Genomic DNA, 20,287 nt, shown 5'->3' on the forward strand with positions numbered 1-20,287 from the left:
TAGGTGTAGGGGGACCGGTACTTAAAGAAAAATTGAAAGATTGGAGTGAGAATTTAATTAAGGCCCCATTAAAACCGGCCCAAAAAATATTAATTTTACAGACATACATCTTACCGAAGCTATTTTATAATCTTCTTTTAATAGAACCCCCTTTTAATCTTTTAGATGATCTTGATGTGTTAGTTAGAAAAATAGTTAGAGATTTTACATTTACCTCAGTGTACCACAGATGGGATATTTTATTCTAGAGGTAGGGATGGTGGTTTAGCTCTCACTAAGTTTAGTGTGCAAATCCCAAATATGTTAATTCGTAAATGGAGGAGACATATTGTCTCGAGAGATGATTGGATGGACCTATCTTATCTATATGCAGGAGAAAATCTTGTGGATAAAGTATTGTTATTTAGTGCAGTAACATCTCATCCCAAGAAATGGAGGGAAGAGGAATTTTTAAGATGGTCGGAACTGAGATGTCAGGGAATAGGGATAAAATATTTTAAAAATGATTTAATTAGTAATTCGATTTTTAGAAACTCTAGTAAAGTTAAATCGTCAGCGTATATCGCAGCATTGCAGCTTAGGGCAAATATTTATCCTACTAGGGAGACATTAGCAAGAGGAAGAGGAGGTGTGAATGCTCTTTGTAGATGGTGCGGTAAAGTGCGGGAGACTGTTCCCCATATCTCAGGACAATGTTATAAGACTAAGAATGCTAGGATAAAAAGGCATAATAGAGTAGTGTCTGCAGTTGTAGATAAGGTTGGTAAATTAGGGTGGAAGGCAATAATAGAGCCCCATTTGAGAAATAGTAAGGGTGAGTTAAGAAAGCCGGATATTATATTTATAAAAGGAGATACAGCAGTGGTGGTTGATGTTACAGTGCGATGGGAGGATAATGCCGGAAGTTTGGAACAAGCCCACAGTGAGAAGGTGGCTTATTATCTTGAGTTAGAGGAAGAAATTAAAAACTTAACGGGAGGTAAAAATATCCACTTCTTTGGTTTTGTGCTTGGGGCACGTGGCAAGTGGAGTGAAGGGAATAATGATTTGTTACAATTATTGGGAATGGACAGAAGTAAAAATTTTAAGGAGATTATATGTAGACTTGTTTTATATTCCACTATTGGTATGATGGCTATATTCAGTGACAGGTAAAGATCCCGGAGTTTCCATTCCGTGTATCTTGCCAAAACTAAATTTTAGCTATTTTGGTTTCCATGCTCTAAATTTTCAAATTTTTAATATTGTTTTGAACATTAACATATTTAGTGTTATTTAATATCTGTCCTTTAATAGAATGGTTTTAACTATATAATAAATACTTATTAATGGATGAAATTCCAATTTAAATTATTAGTTTTTTTTTTTTTTAACTACTGGATGTGGATGCGGACTGGCCACGTATAGTAACCAGGAAAGGACAGGTAGTCACGCCTGTACATAAATAGGGGGTAGAGTCCTGGGGGGCAGTTAGGGGCAGGGGTCCCAGGAGGGGGCAATCACGGGGACAAGGAGTGGGGGGGAGGGTTGGGGGTTCTGAGGGGGTGGGAAGTGGGAGGGAGTGGAAAGGGGCGGGGCTAGGGCAGGACAGGGGCGGGGCTAGGGCGGGGCTCCTCCCGTCCTCTTTTTTGATTGTTGAAATATGGTAACCCTAGCTAATCCGCCACTGGCTAGGGCCCACAAAAAGTTAATCCAGCCCTGGGCATAGCTAAACCTCCTCCGAGAGAGGCAGTAGCTACAATGGCAAGGGAAACTCTCCCATTGTCATAGCACTGTCTACACAGGGGGTTAGGTCAGTGTAACTGCGTTGCTCAGGGGTGTGGATTTTTTACACCCCTGAGCCATGTAGTTATACCAATATAGGTCTGTAGTGTAGACCTGGCCTAAGCCAGCCCTGATTACACGATGAGCCATGCCTGGGTGAATCAGGTGATCCCAGTGTAAAAAGAGCAGGAAGTTGCAGTATAGGGCATTTCTCTCTTGCCAGCCTTAGTGTTTCTCCCCTCTGCCAATGGTGGGTCTGGGGTAATCAGTCCCATTCAGGCAGGGTTTGCCTTTCCCCCCCTTTGGTGCTCCCTTGATTGTGTCTTCAGGGTAGGCCTGAAGGTAAGCCTTAGGGGTACTTCTTCCCCATTCAAAAAAGGGAAATAGTCCCATAGACGCAAACAAAGGGTGATACCTTTCCCTGCCTCCTCACTGGGACAAGGTGTCATCCTGTTGTTTGTCCTGGGGTGTCAGTCCTTCCCCTAGGCAGCGCTTGGGCTTGTCTGCTTCCCCTATAAGAAGGGACACAGCCTCTCCTCCTGGAGAAGCTAATTCCCTGCTGCTAATAGCGTGGTAACTGCTGGTGTGTTTGTGTCTTTCTTTTACTAGAAGAAGCGTTTTAAAAGGTCTCAGCTAGCCCTTAATTGGATTCAGGTGTCTCTAATTAACCTGAGGTAACCCCTTCTCAGTTTGTGGGGAAAAGGGCCTTTAACATTCTAGGGCTAATATCTATCTTCCCCAACACTCTCTTGTGGGTGTGGAGCTGGGCCTAGAGCTCTTGCTGCTTCAGCTTCTCGCCTGGGCCAGAGGACCCCCCCCCCCGGCTGGTGGGCACCTGGAGGGAGGAACCCTGCCCCTGCTGCCACCACCTGAGGGGTTCCTCCTGCCTCATTGCCAGACTACCTGCCGGTGCTGCTGCCTGGAACCCTGCTAGTGCCTCGAGGAGGAAGAAGACCTCTGTTGCTGGGGGAGCATGCAGGAACCCAGCAGGACAACGTGGAGGGGGCCTCCTGAAGGACTAAGTAACTTTTCAGCTTTGCTCTTTTGGTGGGGGTATCGACTGTTGCTTTGGGAAGATGGGGTGGGGTGTGGTGCCTGCTCCCTCATCCATCTGTCCACCGTACCCCTGCTACTGTTGCTCCCTCCATCACCCCCACTTACCACCTGCCTCCACTCCTTATTCTGGGACTCAGCTGCCTGCCTTGTCCCTTTTCCACCACCTGGGCCTGAAGCAGCACCATGTTCAAACTGAGTTACAAGCACATGTGCCGCCCTCCTTGGACTGCTTCCTCTTCCCTGCAGCCTTTGGCTGATGGACTCTCCCACCCCCTGCCTTGCCCACGAGCCTTCCTGCTGCAGCCTACCCCTTTTCCCATTGCCACCTGCCCCTTGCTACCTTTTTTGCCCCCCACCCCCTTTTCCCCTGGACCTTAGTAGCTTCAGTTTGTTTGCTTGCCCTGCCTTTCACACTTGGGCGTTCTGTTTGCCTGCCCCACCCCACCCCAACCCCTGAAGCTAGTCCTTTTGGTTTGCTTGCCCTGCCCCCACTCTGCTTCCAGCCCATTTGTCTCTCTCCTCTCCCTCTACAGTGCCCCTGCCTTGCCCACCCCTCCTTCTGTGCACCCACATCCTCTCCAAATGCGCTTGTACCCCTTCTCCCGTTACGTTGAGCCCTGCTATTCACTGCACACTCCCCCCGCCCCCATGATATTACAGTCTTTTCACCTCCCCTAGTGCAGCCAGAGGAGCCAGAAATCCTATCTTGTGTCAGTGCCTGCACCACTCCTTCCCTGCCTTGGTAGGTGCCCCTGTAACCCCTCCACCCCCACCTTGGTGCCCTCCTCCTCTGCCTGCAGCCTAGTGGGGAGGAGTGGTTGACCTTCCCCTTCCCCATTCCTTTCCCTCTGGTGATTATTCCCCATCCCCACTGACTATGGCAGGGGAAAAGGTGGGTGGGTCCCCTTCGGCGGAAGCTGCTGCCCCTCCTCCACCTGTTCCCCTGTCCCCCTCTGTGGCTACCACCTTGACCACCACTGCCAAACTACCTGTCATTGCCCTCACTGGGGCACTGGCATCCATAGTCGCCCCTCCTTCTTCCCAGCCTATCACAGCTCCCGCTCGGGCCCTGGGAGCAGCTCCCCCCACAAACACCCAGATGGGCGGGCCACACCTCCGCTGCGTGCAGTCCGGCAGGGTCCATGGAGCAGAGTGCAGTGGGATTAGCGCCTGGCGTAGGAGAGGGCCCATCCAGGGGGAGCTTTCTCTTCCCTAGGCTGCCCCCCCACTCCCTCCTGACACTCCGTACCCTTGCCCCCTGGCCCTGCTTCTGCTAGCCAGCCTTCCGATAACACCTTAGAGGTCTGGGTCCGTGTCCAGGGGAAGCGGGGCAAGCTCCTCCCCACCGATGCGGAGGGGGCAGAGGCCCCCTGTAAGACCAGGAAAGGGGGCGCTGGGGCTGAGCCTTCTGCCTTGCCCCCAGATAAGCTCCAACCACTGGGGAAGTCGTGGTAGCAATGATGGGCAGTACTGCCCCTCTTCTGGTGTCCCTCCACATGGGGGCCTCTGATGGACCCTCCTCCCCACCCCCTTGCCATCCGTACCCCCCATCGGCACCGAGGCAACTGTTGCCTTGGATGCTGGCGGGAAGACCTCCGGGGTAGTGGGTGGAGACTTCTCCATTTTTGAGGAAATTGAGGCCTTGGGTCTGACTCCTGTCACTCAGGGGGAGGATGACCCTCCATCAGCAGGCCTTGATCTGGACAGCTTCACGCCGTACTTCCTTCCCTTCCCCGAGCCACTGCTCCCACTCTCGGGGAGCTCCCGGACTCATCCAGCCACGTCCGGCACCCCACTAGTGGCCGCCGAGCCCACTGCAACGACGGCCAGTGCCATGCAGATGGGCCCTGAGCCATCCAGTTGCCCCACTCCAACGGGGGCTGCTCCCAATTTCCTTTCCAGGTGGGGGCCCCACTGTTGAACTTCCATGACCTGATGCCGTGGCTACGGGTGCACCGCCCGCTATGGTGCCCGAGCCTGGCATCACTGAGGGCCCCCCTCCTGCTCCTTTTCCTCTCACCCCTGAGCCTGGCCGAGAGGTGCCACACCCCAGTAGCTGGGTTGCTGGGGCCCCTAATCCTGGGTCTGCTCCCCTCCCTGATCCCAGTCCCATCCCTGTTCCCGATGCCATTCCCTTCTTGCCCTCCCCCCCCCACACACACACCTCCCATGCTGACACTGCCCCTGGAGTTGTCTTGTTCCCCTTCCCGTTGGACAACTCTCAAGGGGCGGCCTTTGTGTTCCCCCGTCCTGACCTCTTAGAGGCTGCTATTTTCCCTCTGCCACCCCCTTCAGAGATGGGGTCTGAGACGGGCTGTGCGGCACCAGTACAACAGATTGCTGCAAGGCCCAATGGGGGCCACAAGTGTCCCTGCCAGCAAGGGTCCCCCGCAGCCCTCACTATGGCACCAATCACCTTTGCCACATTAAACACCCAGAGATGTAGGATGGGTCTCCACAGGTGCCATGTGCTCTCCTTCCTTTGGGAGGGGGGTACTGTGTTTCCTTCCTGTAGGAGACCCATATGGATCCAGCCACCGAAGCTAGCTGGTGGCTGGAGTGGGGGGACAGGGTATATTTTAGCCATCTTACAGGTAGTATGGCTGGAGTGACTACCCAGTTCTCCCCCAACCTACGACCTGAGGTGCTGGAGGTTGCCGAGGTCGTGCTGGGCCGCCTGCTGCACCTCTGGGTATGCATGGAGGGGCTAGTGGTCAACCTCATCAAAGTCTATGCCCCAACATCGGGCGCGGAGTGGCTGCGCTTTTTTCAACAGGTGTCCGCCTTCCTCGGCTCCTTGGATCCTTGCGAGTGCCTGGTCCTGGGCGGGGACTTTAACACCACCCTCGATGAGCAGGACCGCTCGGGAACTGAGCAGTGCCCAGCTGCTGTGGACATCCTTTGGGAGATTGTCGACCATCAGTCCCTGGTGGATGTCTGGCGCGACCACCACCCAGACGACGTCTCGCTGCTCACCTTCGTCCGGGTGGAGGCCCATCGGATGCGCCAGGGCCAGATTAACCTTTTGTGGGTCCGGCCAGCTGTATGCTCTGGCGAGCGAGCTCTTTCTTTATCTCCTCCATCAGAGTTTGACGGGGTTGGTGCTCCGTGAGCCAGAGTTGCGGCTAGTCCTGTTGGCATATGTCGACAGCGTGCTCCTCGCGGTCCAGGACCTGGGCGACCTGGTGTGGGTGGAGGCTTGCCAGGCCATCTATTCAGCAGCCTCCTCCGCCTGGGTCAACTGGCTCAAGAGCTCTGGCCTGGTGATCAGGGACACGTGGCAGGTGAGCTCCCTCCCACCTGAGCTTCAGGCCATTCAGTGGAACGTGGGTCCACTGTTCTATTTCAGCATTTCTTTCTGCCATGCATCCATCTCCTCCGGAGAACTGGCAAAGTTTAGAGGACAGGGCGTCGGAGCAGTTGCGGAGGTGGATGGAACTACTCTGGTGCTTCTTCCTATGGGGGAGGGCACTAATGCTCAGTCAGTCCTGTCCATGCTCTGGCACTGGCTCAACACCCTGGTCCCAGCCCTGGGTTTCCTGGCCAACCTCCAGAAGTTGGTTCTGGAGTTCTTTTGGCCAGGACTGCACTAGATCTCGGTGCGGGTTCTCCATCTCCCCCTGGAGGAGGGAGGACAGGACCTGAAGTGCCTGCACACTCAGGTCCATATCTTCCACCTCCAGGCCCTGCCCAGGCTCCTTTGTGGTGCAGGTAGTCCAGTGTGGAGCACATTGGCTCATGCCTTCCTGCGCCGCTTCCGAGGGCTCCGATATGACCGGCAGCTCCTTTATCTCCACCCGAGAGGTCTTCTGCGAGACCTCTCCAGGCTGCAAGTCTTCTACCAGGACCTCCTCTGGACCTGGAGGCTGGTTTTGGCAACCAGGTCCATGGCGGCCACCGAGGGGGCAGATCTTCTCGTGGAGCCCCTGCTACACAATCCCCAATTTCATGTACAGGTGGTGGAGGGGTTAGTCCTGGTGCACCAGAGGTTAGTCCTGGCAGAAGTCACCAGAATCAGAGACCTCTTGGACTATGACCGGGGAGACTGGGTGGACCCCCTGATGCTCGCTCAGCACATGGGGCTCTCCACCCTTCGTACTCCCCAGCACGTACTTCAAGAGGTGAGGGCAACCTTACTGCCTACTGCTCAGGTTTACCTCGACCAGGTCCTGCAGGAAGGTACTCCCTGCACACCCTGGGCCCTCCAGACCTTTTCATCGGATCTCTGCCCCATGAACCCCTCAGCCGCCCCACCCATACACCGAGAGCCAGCTGAATGACTTGCAGTTGGTTCGCTTCTGGACCGTGCCAAGGAAGCATCTGTACATGTTCGAGCTCCACGCCCTTCATTTCCTCACCCTCGTGTCCCACCCCGATATGAAGTGGCGGGACCTATTACTATCTCTTGAGGTGGTGAGGAAGCCAGTGGGCCAGCCTATACCCCACCTTGGTCCCCTGGCCCACTGGGGATATCAGTTGGAGGCTCCTCCATGGAGCTGTGAACATGGGCATGTACTTGGCGTGGTTCACCCCATCCCTGATGCCTGTCCTTTTTGTGGTTTGAGGGAGACCCAGACACACACATACGTGGAGTGCGCATTGTATGTAAGAGAGCAGTATGACCACTCAGAACTCCAGTATGAAACTGCAGAAAAACCTGAGAGTCTCTGGATTAAGTTTAGAAGTGTGAGCAACAAGGGTGATATCACGGTGGGAGTCTGCTATAGACCACCACACCAGGGGGACAAGGCTTTCTTCCGGCAACTAACAGACGTTACTAAGTCACAGGCCCTGGTTCTCATAGGGGACCTCAATCACCCCGATATCTGCTGAGAGAGCAATACAGGAGTACACAGACAATCCAGGAAGTTTTTTGAAAGTGTAGGGGACCATTTCCTGGTGCAAGTGCTGGAGGAACCAACTAGGGGCAGAGCTCTTCTTGACCTGCTGCTCACAAACAGGGAAGAATTAGTAGGGAAAGCAAAAGTGGATGGGAACCTGGGAGGCAGTGACCATGAGATGGTCGAGTTCAGGATCCTGACACAGGGAAGAAAGTAGAGCAGCAGAATACAGACCCTGGACTTCAGAAAAGCAGACTTTGACTCCCTCAGGGAACTGATGGGCAGGATCCCCTGGGAGAATAACATGAGGGGGAAAGGAGTCCAGGAGAGCTGGCTGTATTTTAAAGAATCCTTATTGAGGTTGCAGGAAAAAACCATCCTAATGCGTAAAAAGAATAGTAAATCTGGCAGGTGACCAGCTTGGCTTAACAGTGAAATCCTTGCTGATCTTAAACACGAAAAAGAAGCTTACAAGAAGTGGAAGATTGGACAAATGATCAGGGAGGAGTATAAAAATATTGCTCAGGCATGCAGGAGTGAAATCAGGAAGGTCAAATCAGACTTGGAGTTGCAGCTAGCAAGGGATATTAAGAGTAACAAGAAGGGTTTCTTCAGGTATGTTAGGAACAAGAAGATGGTCAAGGAAAGTGTGGGCCTCTTATTGATTGAGGGAGGCAACCTAGTGTCACAGAGTTTGGGGGAGATAAGGCCCTGCACCCCCGGCTTCCTGCGATTCACCATGACTCTCAGCCAGCTAGTAAAATAGAAAGTTTATTTAGATGACAGGAACACAGTTCAAGACAGGTCTTGCAGGTACAGCCCACAGGACCCCCTCAGTCAGGTCCATCTTGGGGAGGCCAGGAGGTCTGTCTGCAGCGCTTTTACTCACCTGCCGGTGCTCCGGGTCTTCGGCTGCACTTCAGCGGCAGGACCTTCATTCGCTCCACGGGTCTTCGGCGGCACTGAAGAACCCGCCACTGAAATGCCGCCGAAGACCCGTGAAGCGAGTGAAGGTCCTGCCGCCGAACTGCGGCCGAAGACCTGGAGCGCCGCCGGGTGAGTAAAAGTGCCGTCAGGTGAGTAAAAGGGCCGCAGCGGGTGGTGCCTTTTTTTGATCGCTCCCCCGTTCCCTCTAGGTGAGTAAAAATTAAAAAGGTGCCAAGAAATTGACAAGGCACCACTTGTGCTCAGTGGGGGAGCTGCCCCGCTCCCCCCCAGCTACGCTACTGCCAGACTACTGCCGTGGGCAGCACAGTATGGGGAGGAGGTGACCAGCCCTCTGTGGAAAAGGAAATGGTTCAGGACGAGCACAAGTCCATGGGGCCGGATGCACTGCATCCGAGGGTGCTATAGGAGTTGGCGGATGTGATTGCAGAGCCATTGGCCATTACCTTTGAAAACTCATGGTGATCAGGGAAGGTCTCGGATGACTGGAAAAATGCTATTGTAGTGCCCACCTTTAAAAAAGGGAAAAAGGGAGGATCTGGGGAACTATAGGCCAGTCAGCCTGACCTCAGTCCCTGGAAAAATCCTGGAGCACGTCCTCAAGGAATCAATTCTGAAGCACTTAGAGGAGAGGAAAGTGATCAGGAACAGTCAGCATGGATTCACCAAGGGCAAGTCATGCCTGACTAACCTAATTGCCTTCTATGACACGATAACTGGCTCTGTGGATGAGGGGAAAGCAGTGGACATGTTATTCGTTGACTTTAGCAAAGCTTTTGATACAGTCTTCCACAGTATTTTTACCAGCAAGTTAAAGAAGTATGGGCTGGATGAATGGGCTATAAGGTGGATAGAAAGCTGGCTAGATCATTGGGCTCAATGGGTAGTGATCAATGTCTCCATCTCTAGTTGGTAGCCGGTATCAAGCGGAGTGCCCCTAGGGTCGGTTTTGATCAATATCTTCATTAATGATCTGGAGGACGGCGTGGATTGCACCCTCAGCAAGTTTTCAGATGAAACTAAACTGGGAGAAGTGGTAGATACACTGGAGGGTAGGGATAGAATACAGAGGGACCTAGACAAATTAGAGGATTGGGCCAAAAAAAACCTGATGAGGTTCAACAACGACAAGTGCAGAGTCCTACGTTTAGGATGGAAGAATCCCATGCATTGCTACAGACTAGGGACCGAATGGCTAGGCAGCAGTTCTGCAGAAAAGGACCTAGGGGTTACAGTGGATGAGAAGCTGGATATGAGTCAACAGTGTACCCTTGTTGCCAAGAAGGCTAAAGGCATTTTGGGCTGTAAAAGTAGGAGCATTGCCAGCAGATTGAGGGACATGATCATTCCCCTCTATTCAGCATTGGTGAGGCTTCATCTGGAGTACTGTGTCCAGTTTTGGGCCCCACACTACAGGAAGGATGTGGAAAAATTGGAAAGAGTTCAGCGGAGGGCAACAAAAATGATTAGGGGGCTGGAGCACATGATTATGAAAAGAGGCTGAGGGAACTGGGATTATTTAGTCTGCGGAAGAGAAGAATGATGGGGGATTTGATAGCAGCCTTCAACTACCTGAAGGGGAGGTTCCAAAGAGGATGGACCTCAGCTGTTCTCAGTGGTGGCAGATGACAGACAAGGAGCAATGGTCTCAATTTGCAGTGGGGGAGGTCTAGGTTGGATATTAGGAAACACTATTTCACTAGGATGGTGGTGAAGCACTAGGATGGGTTATCTAGGGAGGTGGTGGAATCTCTATCCTTAGAAGTTTCAAAGGCCTGGCTTGACAAAGCCAGGGCAGGGATGATTTAGTTGGGGTTGGTCCTGCTTTGAGCAGGAGGTTGGACTAGATGACCTCTTGAGGTCTCTTCCAACCCTAATCTTCTATGATTCTATGAAGGTCTGGAGAGCCTGGGGCTTAAGCCAGCCCTTATTACAAGGATGAGTCCTACCTGGGTTGAATCAGGTTTTCTCAGGAGAAAAAGAACAGGAAGTTGCAGTATGGGGGGGAAGTCCAGGAGACTGCAGCTCTGTCTGTAGATACAGCAGAGAACAAAGACCCCTGCAGGGCCCTGAGCAAGCAGGGGAAAGCAGGAGAGAGTGGTGTCCAAGCAGGGGAGAGGCGGTAAAGGCCTGCTTGGAGGAAGACTGCGAATTTGTGCATTTTGGATAAATTAGGAGAGAGACACTGAAATGACCGTGAGGCCGAGAGGGCCAGTATGTACCAGAGGACTAGATAAATGGGACCCCTTGTGGGGATTGTTTGAACCACTTTTGAACTGTGAATTCTTAAAGGGCCCTGAAGAGGAGGAAGCAGAGGCAGGTGCCGGAGAGAGGCCTCTGGCCTTGAGAGGGTGCTTGGTAAGTGTGTATGGCACTACAAGGTCAAATCAAGAACGAACCCTGTTGTGTGAAGCATTATACAAACACATAGCAAGAGTCAGACTGTTGGTGTCACTAGGCATAGTTACCAGGTAACTCGGGAGAGTGGAAGGCTAAAAGTGCCAATGAAGCTCTTCTGCTCTGGGCCTACCTGAGCCACAGTGACTCCATCTTGTGAACTTTCACCTACTTCTGTGCTAACGGCTTACATGTTGAAGCAGAAATGTAAGGGTCAGCTTTTCTAGCAGGCAGCTGCTGTAAACAGGCCTTGCAAAGCCAAGAGATAAGCAGACGAATGGGAACTTTTCTAATTGTAACTGCTACAGAAGGGAGGGGTGGGAGGGGTAAGAGGGAGTAACAGACAAAGGCTTACACAGAAACAGCTTGGAGTATAAAAGGTAAAAGTTGTTTGTATGTGTTGCACTTGATTTGAGACATGCTGGTCTCCTAGTGCCATTTCAGAGCTCTGAAATAAACTTGGCTTGCTTTCTCCCCTCGGTGTCTTTATTGGTGCCAAGCACACCGGGCGACGAACCCCCTGTTTGCCATCTCGGGCCCAGTTTTGGGCAGGCAACAGTTTTGGCGCCCAACGTGGGGCTCGAGGCTGAAATTTAGCCTTGCCCAGATCCCTCCTGGCGGCCGACAGATTACAGCGATGACCGACGCCCAGCGCGCACCAGTGACTTCATCGGTGGCCTCGGCAGAGACGTGGTTTGCTCGACCCCAGAGGGCACAACGGTGCAACGCACTTAGACAGTGGAGAAGCAGCTGCGGGCGACAGTGGGTAACCGGTCCTGTGGATAGGGCGACGGTGCAGAACCGGACCCTTGGATAAGGTAGGAACAGTCCAGTGGGGACTTATCTGTTGTGACCTGGGGATGCCCAGTGTCTCCCTATGGGGCAGGAACAGAGTACAGCCGGCAGGGTACAGTGTACACCCTTAGAATGCATTCTGGGGAACTGGAAAGTGTCTGGAACTGACCAGTTGATTAAAAGTAAATTGAAAAGGTTCTGTACAGTTGATTGGCCTCAGTATCAGCTAGAGTGCCGAGAAAGGTGGCCACCGGAAGGATCACTCAATTACAACATGATCCTTCAATTGCTTTTGTTTTGTCAGAGAACAGGTAAATGGAATGAACATCTCTATGCGTATACGTTTATGGTGTTAAGAGATAGGACTGATATTTTGCTCAAGTGCCATTTGACTCCGACAGGCACGGTAGTAACGGCTGCTAAACCCCAGAACCCTCCCACTGTTAAAATGCCAGAATCGGTGTCCCCTTCGGCTCCTCCACCCCCACAGGCTCCAGAGAGTACCCCCTCGGTGGGATTGTATCCGTTGATTACTGAGAGTGTGGTAGCCCGTCCAGGAACACAGGATCGTGCAACCCAGATTGTGTCAGTGTATTCTTATGTTGCTTTTAACCCTGTACATCTAGCTGCTTTCAAGGCAGAGGCAGGGGAGTTCTCGACGAATCCAAGCAGGTTTATTTCAGTCTTTGAAGGGTGTCTGGCTAGCCATGAGCCTGACTGGGATGATTGCAATATACTTATGAGAACCTTGTTGTCTGAAGTGGAGCGGAATCAGGTTATAGCCAAGGCTGGGAGGAAGACAGAGAAGGCATTTAACGTTTGAAAAGGGAAAGCTATTGGACACCAGAGGTTGTACAGAGTGGAATCCTCAAGTGAGTGTGCTTGTCCTGGTTTGTTGCTTCAAAGCTCTGTACAGAAGTTATATTACTGAAAGGATGTATAATGGTAATGTGTATGTGTTAATGGTTGGAGAAAAGGTGTATGAGTGAAGAGTGGAAGGTTCCTTTGTAAGTTAGAAGAAGCCGAGAAAGGGAGAAGGAAAGAGCACAGAATGAGTTAACTGAGAGGAAAATACAGCTAGCAGGCTCAGTCCAAGGACATTGTTCACAGCCCAGACTTGGCTGACAACCAAGAGAAAGGGGGGCCTGAATGTGCCCAAGCAACTATGAGATCTGCAAAATACTGCAATGCATAATGAGGACAACAGAAGGGTTAAGAAGCAGCTTTGCTGGACAGTATTGGCCCAGGGATTTAAAAATTCCCCCACTCTGTTTGGACAGGCTCTGGCCAGAGATTTGGAGGAGAGGGACAATGAGGACAAAGCCCTCCTTCTGCAATAGGTAGATGATTTGCTAATTGCTGCTGTGGGTCTGATCCCTTGTCTTAGAGCTACTGCGAGTCTCCTGAATTTCCTCAGACTCCGAGGATACAGGGTAGTGGACTGTGGACTAAACCTCTGTATGCATGTGTTAAGGGAGCGGATCATGACCCCTTTCACTGGTCCCCAGAAGCGGACAGGGCATTTCAGTTATTAGGTGCCTGGAAACGTCCCGTGGCATACTTCTCTAAGCAACTGGATCAAGTTTCAAAGGGATGGCCAGCCTGTTTGAGGGCAGTCGCAGCTACTGCTCTAGTGCTTGGGGAAGCTGAAAAGCTGACACTGAGAGGAACTGTGCAAGTGTATATTCCCCATATGGTCCGAGCCTTGCTGGACACTAAGGGTGGTCTTTGGCTCACACAGGCTCGGGTTGCTCGGTACCAGGCACAGCTGTTAGAGAATCCTGAAGTCACCCTGCAGATCTGTCCCTCCCTTAATCCAGCTACCCTGTTACCAGAGACAGAAAAGCAGAAACATGACTGTCTGGAAATCATAGATGTTCAGTATTCTAGCCGCCCAGATTTAACAGATCAGCCACTCCCAAATGCTGACTTGGAATGGTATATGGATGGCAGTAGTACTGTTGTGGATGGGCAAAGGAGGGCAGGTTATGCTATTGTGTCTCTTCATGATACCGTGGAAGCTGAGAGTTACCTGCTGGGACATCTGCCCAGCTTGCTGAACTAGTGGCCCTGACTCGTGCACTCGAGCTGGCAAAAGACAAACGGGTTAATATCTTTACTGACTCAACGTATGCTTTTGGGGTATTGCATGCTCACGCTGGTTTGTGGAAGCAAAGGGGAATGCTAACAGCCCAAGGTTCTCCGGTTAAGCATGGGTCTCAAATTCTCCGGCTGTTAGAAGCGGTACAACTCCCCTCAGTAGTAGCAGTGGTACATTGCAAAGCTCATCAAGAAGGAAGATCAAGATGTAACCAAGGGCAATGCCACAGCAGACAGGGAAGCCAAGCGTGCTGCTACCCTGAAATCACCAACAGAGGAGAATGTCCAAATGCATGCCCTCATCCCATCAGTGGGTGAGCTTGCAGCCCCTCAGTACTCCCAAGAGGACAGAAACCTGGCTGACAGTCTCAGTCTCCAGGAAAAGGAGGGATGGCTTTATTCCACAGAGGGAAAAATCCTCCTGCCCAAGCCAGTGGAGTAGGAACGCACAAATCAGACACTCAAGCGACACCTCTCAAAGGTCTGTCAGGAGGCCTCTCTTAAGTGGCCTGATGCTTTGCCCCTTGTGTTACTTCGCATTCGTGCTCTCCCCAAGGGCAGGTTAGGGCTTAGTCCCTTCGAGATTGTTTGGAAGAGCATGGCCTCTGAATGGTACACCGGTTCTGGCAGGGGAGTGGGAGATGGGGTATGGTTTCTTGTCTCAGTACATGTGCTCTCCGTCTGCTGTTCTTTCTTTTCTTCACAGGTACACCAAAGATTCACAGCCTCTTCTGCTGGATACTCTGGTCCACTCCTTGCAGCCTGATGACTCCGTTCTCGTGCGGACCTGGAAGGACGAGCCTCTCCAAGAGAAGTGGAAGGGGCTCCACATCATCCTGCTTGTTTCCCACACAGCGGCAAAAGTCAAAGGACACAAGAACTGGTTTCATCACTCTCGACTGAAAGCAGTACCCGCTCCTGAACAGTGGACTGTCCAGCCTGCGGAGAAGACTGCTAACGACGATTTGGGACTTAAGCTGTTATTCAAAAGACAGTAAGGGTCATTGGGAATGCTTTGTGATATCTCTCTGAACAGCCACAGCGCTCTCCCCACGAGAACCCTGAGCATTGGTTTTTGCCAATGATACCCTGGCCATAGAGAAACGCATAAGTTCTGAGCGGTACCAGCTTCGACTGCTGGCTTTGCAGAACCGCCAGGCCCTAGATTATGTGTTAGCCTCACGGGGCAGGGTATGTGCCCTTATTGGAGAAGAATGTTGTACCCTATGTCCCAGAGTTTTCACAGGATATTAACAAGCATATCTTGTCAGCCAAACAGGCCTTGAACCAGTGGAAGGCCCAGGAAGGGGAACCCACTATTTTTGATTCCCTTTGGGGTTGGTTACCTAGTCTAAGGGGACTAGGGGGAAGCATTGTTCGCATCTTGCTCACAGGTGTAGTGATATGTTTTGTCCTTTTCCTTTTGCTCACTTGCTGTAAAGTGCTCATATGTAAGATTTGTACCTCCCCCTTCCCAGAAGTTCCTTTATATTCTCTCATTGATGATCCTGACTGCATGGAGCTTAATCGCATTTTGACTTTAGAGTCTGAGAAAACTCTGACAAAGGTTTGTTGAGTGTTCTCAAAGGAGGGATTGTTGGTGTCACTAGGCATAACTACCAGGTAACTCGAGAGAGTGGAAGGCCAAAAGTGCCGATGAAGCTCTTCTGCTCTGGGCCTACCTGAGCCACAGTGACTCCATCTTGTGAACTTTCACCTATTTCTGTGCTAACGGCTTACATGTTGAAGCAGAAATGTAAGGGTCAGCTTTTCTAGCAGGCACCTGCTGTAAACAGGCCTTGCAAGGCCAAGAGATAAGCAGACGAATGGGAACTTTTCTAATTGTAACTGCTAGAGAAGGGAGGGGTGGGAGGGGTAAGAGGGAATAACAGACAAAGGCTTACACAGAAACGGCTTGGAGTATAAAAGGTAAAAGTTGTTTGTATGTGTTGCACTTGATTTGAGACATGCTGGTCTCCTAGTGCCATTTCAGAGCTCTGAAATAAACTTGGCTTGCTTTCTCCCCTCGGTGTCTTTATTGGTACCAAGCACACCGGGCGACGAACCCCCTGTTTGCCATCTTGGGCCCAGTTCTGGGCAGGCAACAAGACCATTCTCTGAAGAGCGCTCAGTCCGAATGTACGAGAAAAACAAATATTGGGGGGGAATCTGAGGGATAGAGAGGTGAAGTGACTCACCCAACAGGTCAGTGGCAAAGCCAGATAAAACCAAGCTGTCCTGACTCCCAATCCACCATCCTACACATGAGACCACACTGGATCCCTTGGTGATAAGATGAGAAAGAGAAGTTACCCATGCAAGGTCTGTTGAGCTCCACCTTGTGTTTGTTTTTGCTGTGGCTGAGGAGTGTATTTAGTTGAGCTGCAACCATGGCTAGACACCTACCAGTGTAGTAACAGGCAAAATGTTACACACTTAGGACAAGATACTATCTCTCCCAGAGATTTCAGTAGGGGCCTGCCAGGCACTCAGTGGGTTGACCCTGTACTATTGCCTGTGTTAGGACCCTCACTTGTTGCAATTTAGTTATCAGGCATAGAAATTGCTGATTTTAGTGTTGATAGGTGGTAACCTGCTAGTGAGCCTGGCAGCACAGAACCTCCTCTGCCTTCTGCAGGCTGCTATAGCAGGGTCTGAAGGAAAATCAGATCAGCTCAAATCCCCGTTTTGAGTAGCACATGTCAGGTTGATTTCTGCTGCTCTGGCTCTCTGTGCCAGTGCCTTTTCCTTGCCTGAAACAACTCTCTCTTGAGAGAGAAGTATCTTGCCCCTGCAGTTGTGCCTCTGTGGCTGTACCCTAACCTGTACCCTTCCTGACGGCATGCAAGGCTGTGTATGCTCCTTCACAGGGCTATCCAAATAGCAGTACCAAAGGCTGAAATATGTAAGTCTAACATCTTTGTTAGGAAATCTTTGGGGATGACCTTCTTTTACTGTTAGTTTGCAGATGGATTTTGGACAGAACATTTACTGTAATAGATGTGAATCAGCAAGGATAGCAGGTAAATCATGTCAGACTAATTTGATTACTTTTGCTAATGAAATAACTATTGGTCTAGGTTGCGTAAATCTATCTGGATTTCCAGGTTTTAACACAGTTTTGCATGATGGATTATTGTATGAACTCTCTACATTTAGATTAAAGTAAACAAGTACTAAGATGGAAAAGGAACTGGCAAGAAGGCAAAGAGTAGTGGCTTGGAGTTAAAGGTGAGTGTCTTTGAGGAATTGACTGAAGGCTCTCTGGGACTCTTTAATGTAATTTTGTCTACATCTTTAATAAATACAACACAAGATCATTTAAATTTGCAGCTAGTAGAAAGCTAGGGGGAGTGGGGAGGATGTAGCAGTTTGACATGATAAACGTGACAAAAGATGTAAACAGACTCAAATGGTATTGAATGGCCCATGCTGATTTTGATGGAATTATGCCAGGGACGAACCATTGAGACTTAGTGTAAATGATTTCCTTGATAATAAGAGGAGAGTGGCAAGCTTGGCTACTCACACAGCAGGCCTGGATCTTGCAATGAGGCCAGGACTGGGCCGCCAGGCATTTGCCATGTTGGTCTTTACATGGGTCATGAGAGCAGTTGCTGCTACTGTGTCAGTATAAAGCCAGTGCTTGATGGGAGAATTGCTTTACTCTGTGGACTTTGCCTGCTCTCTCACTAGGAAAGGCCAAGTGATTGGAGAGCAGATCTAACATCATCCCTTGCTCCAACAGCTGCCAGGCCAACACCCAAGTGCTTTGACTCCCTCTCGGTGTAGGTCAGGGTGAAGAATAAACCCTTGAAGAATTCTTACCTTTTGATTCCTCTCCCACTGTCCCTTCAGAGGGGAGCTCAGCTGGCAGAGAATCTATCCCTAGAACACCTTTCCCATCACCCATTTCCCGCAGTGATAGAGACGAGAGACTCCTACTGGTGCTTCTTCTATCCCAAAGGTTCCTGGAGTTAGCTGCTGAGGGAATGTCTTCACTACAGAGTGAATTCAAGTGAATCTGCCCTCAAATTGCGCCTCTTGAGTTAGCCCAGCTCACGTGAGAGTGGCCACACTGCAAAATAACACTTGAGTGGCTGTATCCACTCTGGCACTGCACTCATTTGTGAGTGGCACTAAGACTTTTGGGGACACATCCCATGGTTCTTTGCACTTAAAAAGCTGAGCCACACTGTGAATTCTTTCCCATGGGATTGTGGGAGAACTTATCTGTCCTTTTTGGGGCACATGGGGGAATTGGGGGGGAGGGATAGCTCAGTGGTTTGAACATTGGCCTGCTAAACCCAGGGTTGTGAGTTCAATCCTTGAGGGGGCCACTTGGGGATCTGGGGCAAAAATCAGTACTTGGTCCTGCTAGTGAAGGCAGGGGGCTGGACTTGATGACCTTTCAAGGTCCCTTCCAGTTCTAGGAGATGGGATATCTCCATGAATTATATTTATTATTATTAATTGTGGGAAAGGATTGTGGGACTTGCGGCACTTGCATGGAGCTGGCCTGTTCCATACCACAGAGAGGTCATGTTAGTAGCTGACGTGTTAACTTGAGCTTTAGCCTGCACCCCGCATTGGACTAGCTAACTCGAGTTAAAAGCACCCCCACACTTGAGTTCAGGGGGTTTGGGAGTGGATGAGACTGAACTTTTTGTTTGAGCATGGACTCCTGGAAAAGTAGGGAGTGGAAGGAAGGGATCGTTATCCCGCCCTATAAGGGGAAAGGCCCACATGCTGAGCCCAGTAGTTATAAGGCCAGTAGCTTTGCTCTCTTTCTGGAAAAATCTTCACACATGTCCTACTCACTTAGCTCCAGCCTCTCCTTGGGAAACAAAAATGATTAGGGGGCTGGAGCACATGACTTATGAGGAGAGGCTGAGGGAACTGGGATTGCAGAAGAGAAGAATGAGGGGGGATTTGATAGCTGCTTTCAACTACCTGAAAGGGGGTTCCAAAGAGGATGGATCTTGACTATTCTCGGTGGTACCAGATGACAGAACAAGGAGTAATGGTCTCAAGTTGCAGTGGGGGAGATTTAGCTTGGATATTAGGAAAAATTTTCACTAGGAGGGTGGTGAAGCACTGGAATGGGTTACCTAGAGAGATGGTGGAATCTCCATCCTTAGAGGTTTTTAAGGCCAGGCTTGACAAAACCCTGGCTGGGATGATTTAGTTGGGGATTGGTCCTGCTTTGAGCAGGGGGGTTGGACTAGATGACCTCCTGAAGTCCCTTCCAACCCTAATATTCTATGATTTCGAGTCAATACTTGCCAATAAATCATGCCTAATAGGTAGAAATGTCATGACTCCACCCATTCTATATCACTGATCTACAATTTTTGAGAAGTCATCTGCTTCAGAGATAAAATGTGCTATTTATTATGTTTTTTGATGTGCTGAATTCAAATATGACAATTAAACCAACTGATTGGCTACTGTTTCTAAGATATTTAAGTTTTTACATTTTATGTCTATGTATATTGTGTAGCTAGTAGTAGAGTTTTACTCATAAATTGTAAACCTAGGTCTTTTCATGTGTTTATGGTTGCTTTACATGATATTTCACCTGTCCTGTTTATGTAACACTTTAAAAATCAGCAAAAGGGTTATATAAATAAAATGTATTATGAAACAAAAGGCAAAAAACTATTATGTACATAGTTTAGTCCTATTCAGTGTCTACTCGGCGCGTCTTGGCTTGTCTCTTGTATTCATTAACTGGAGCATCTCTTGTCACTGTCCAGCAATAGTCTGCAAGCATTGATGGGCTCCATTTGCCCTGATAGCGTTTCTCCATTGTTGCAATGTCCTGGTGAAATCGCTCGCCGTGCTCTTCGCTCACTGCTCCGCAGTTCGGTGGAAAAAAATCTAGATGAGAGTGCAAAAAATTTATCTTTAGTGACATGTTGCAACCAAGGCTTTTGTATGCCTTGAGGAGGTTTTCCACCAACAACCTGTAGTTGTCTGCCTTGTTGTTTCTGAGAAAATTTATTGCCACTAACTGGAAGGCTTTCCATGCCATCTTTTCTTTGCCACGCAGTGCATGGTCAAAGGCATCATCTCGAAGAAGTTCACGAATCTGAGGACCAACAAAGACACCTTCCTTTATCTTAGCTTCACTTACCCTTGGAAATTTTCCACGGAGGTACTTGAAAGCTGCTTGTGTTTTGTCAATGGCCTTGACAAAGTTCTTCATCAGACCCAGCTTGATGTGTAATGGTGGTAACAAAATCTTCCTTTATTCAACAAGTGGTGGATGCTGAACACTTTTCCTCCCAGGCTCCAATGACTGTCGGAGTGGCCAATCTTTCTTGATGTAGTGGGAATCTCTTGCACGACTATCCCATTCGCAGAGAAAACAGCAGTACTTTGTG

At 50.1% G+C, this 20,287-nt stretch overlaps 1 long non-coding RNA gene across 1 annotated transcript; it reads left to right on the top strand.

The window, feature by feature from the left end:
- The first annotated feature begins 11,323 nt into the window (after positions 1-11,323).
- Positions 11,324-15,921, top strand: LOC135973987 (uncharacterized). Its single transcript, XR_010591109.1, has 2 exons — positions 11,324-12,670; positions 14,605-15,921. It is a non-coding gene; the product is annotated as an uncharacterized LOC135973987 (long non-coding RNA).
- Positions 15,922-20,287: the final 4,366 nt, after the last annotated feature.

This window comes from Chrysemys picta, chromosome 10 (genome assembly GCF_011386835.1).
Source record: "Chrysemys picta bellii isolate R12L10 chromosome 10, ASM1138683v2, whole genome shotgun sequence".
In the NCBI taxonomy this organism is placed as follows: domain Eukaryota; kingdom Metazoa; phylum Chordata; order Testudines; family Emydidae; genus Chrysemys; species Chrysemys picta.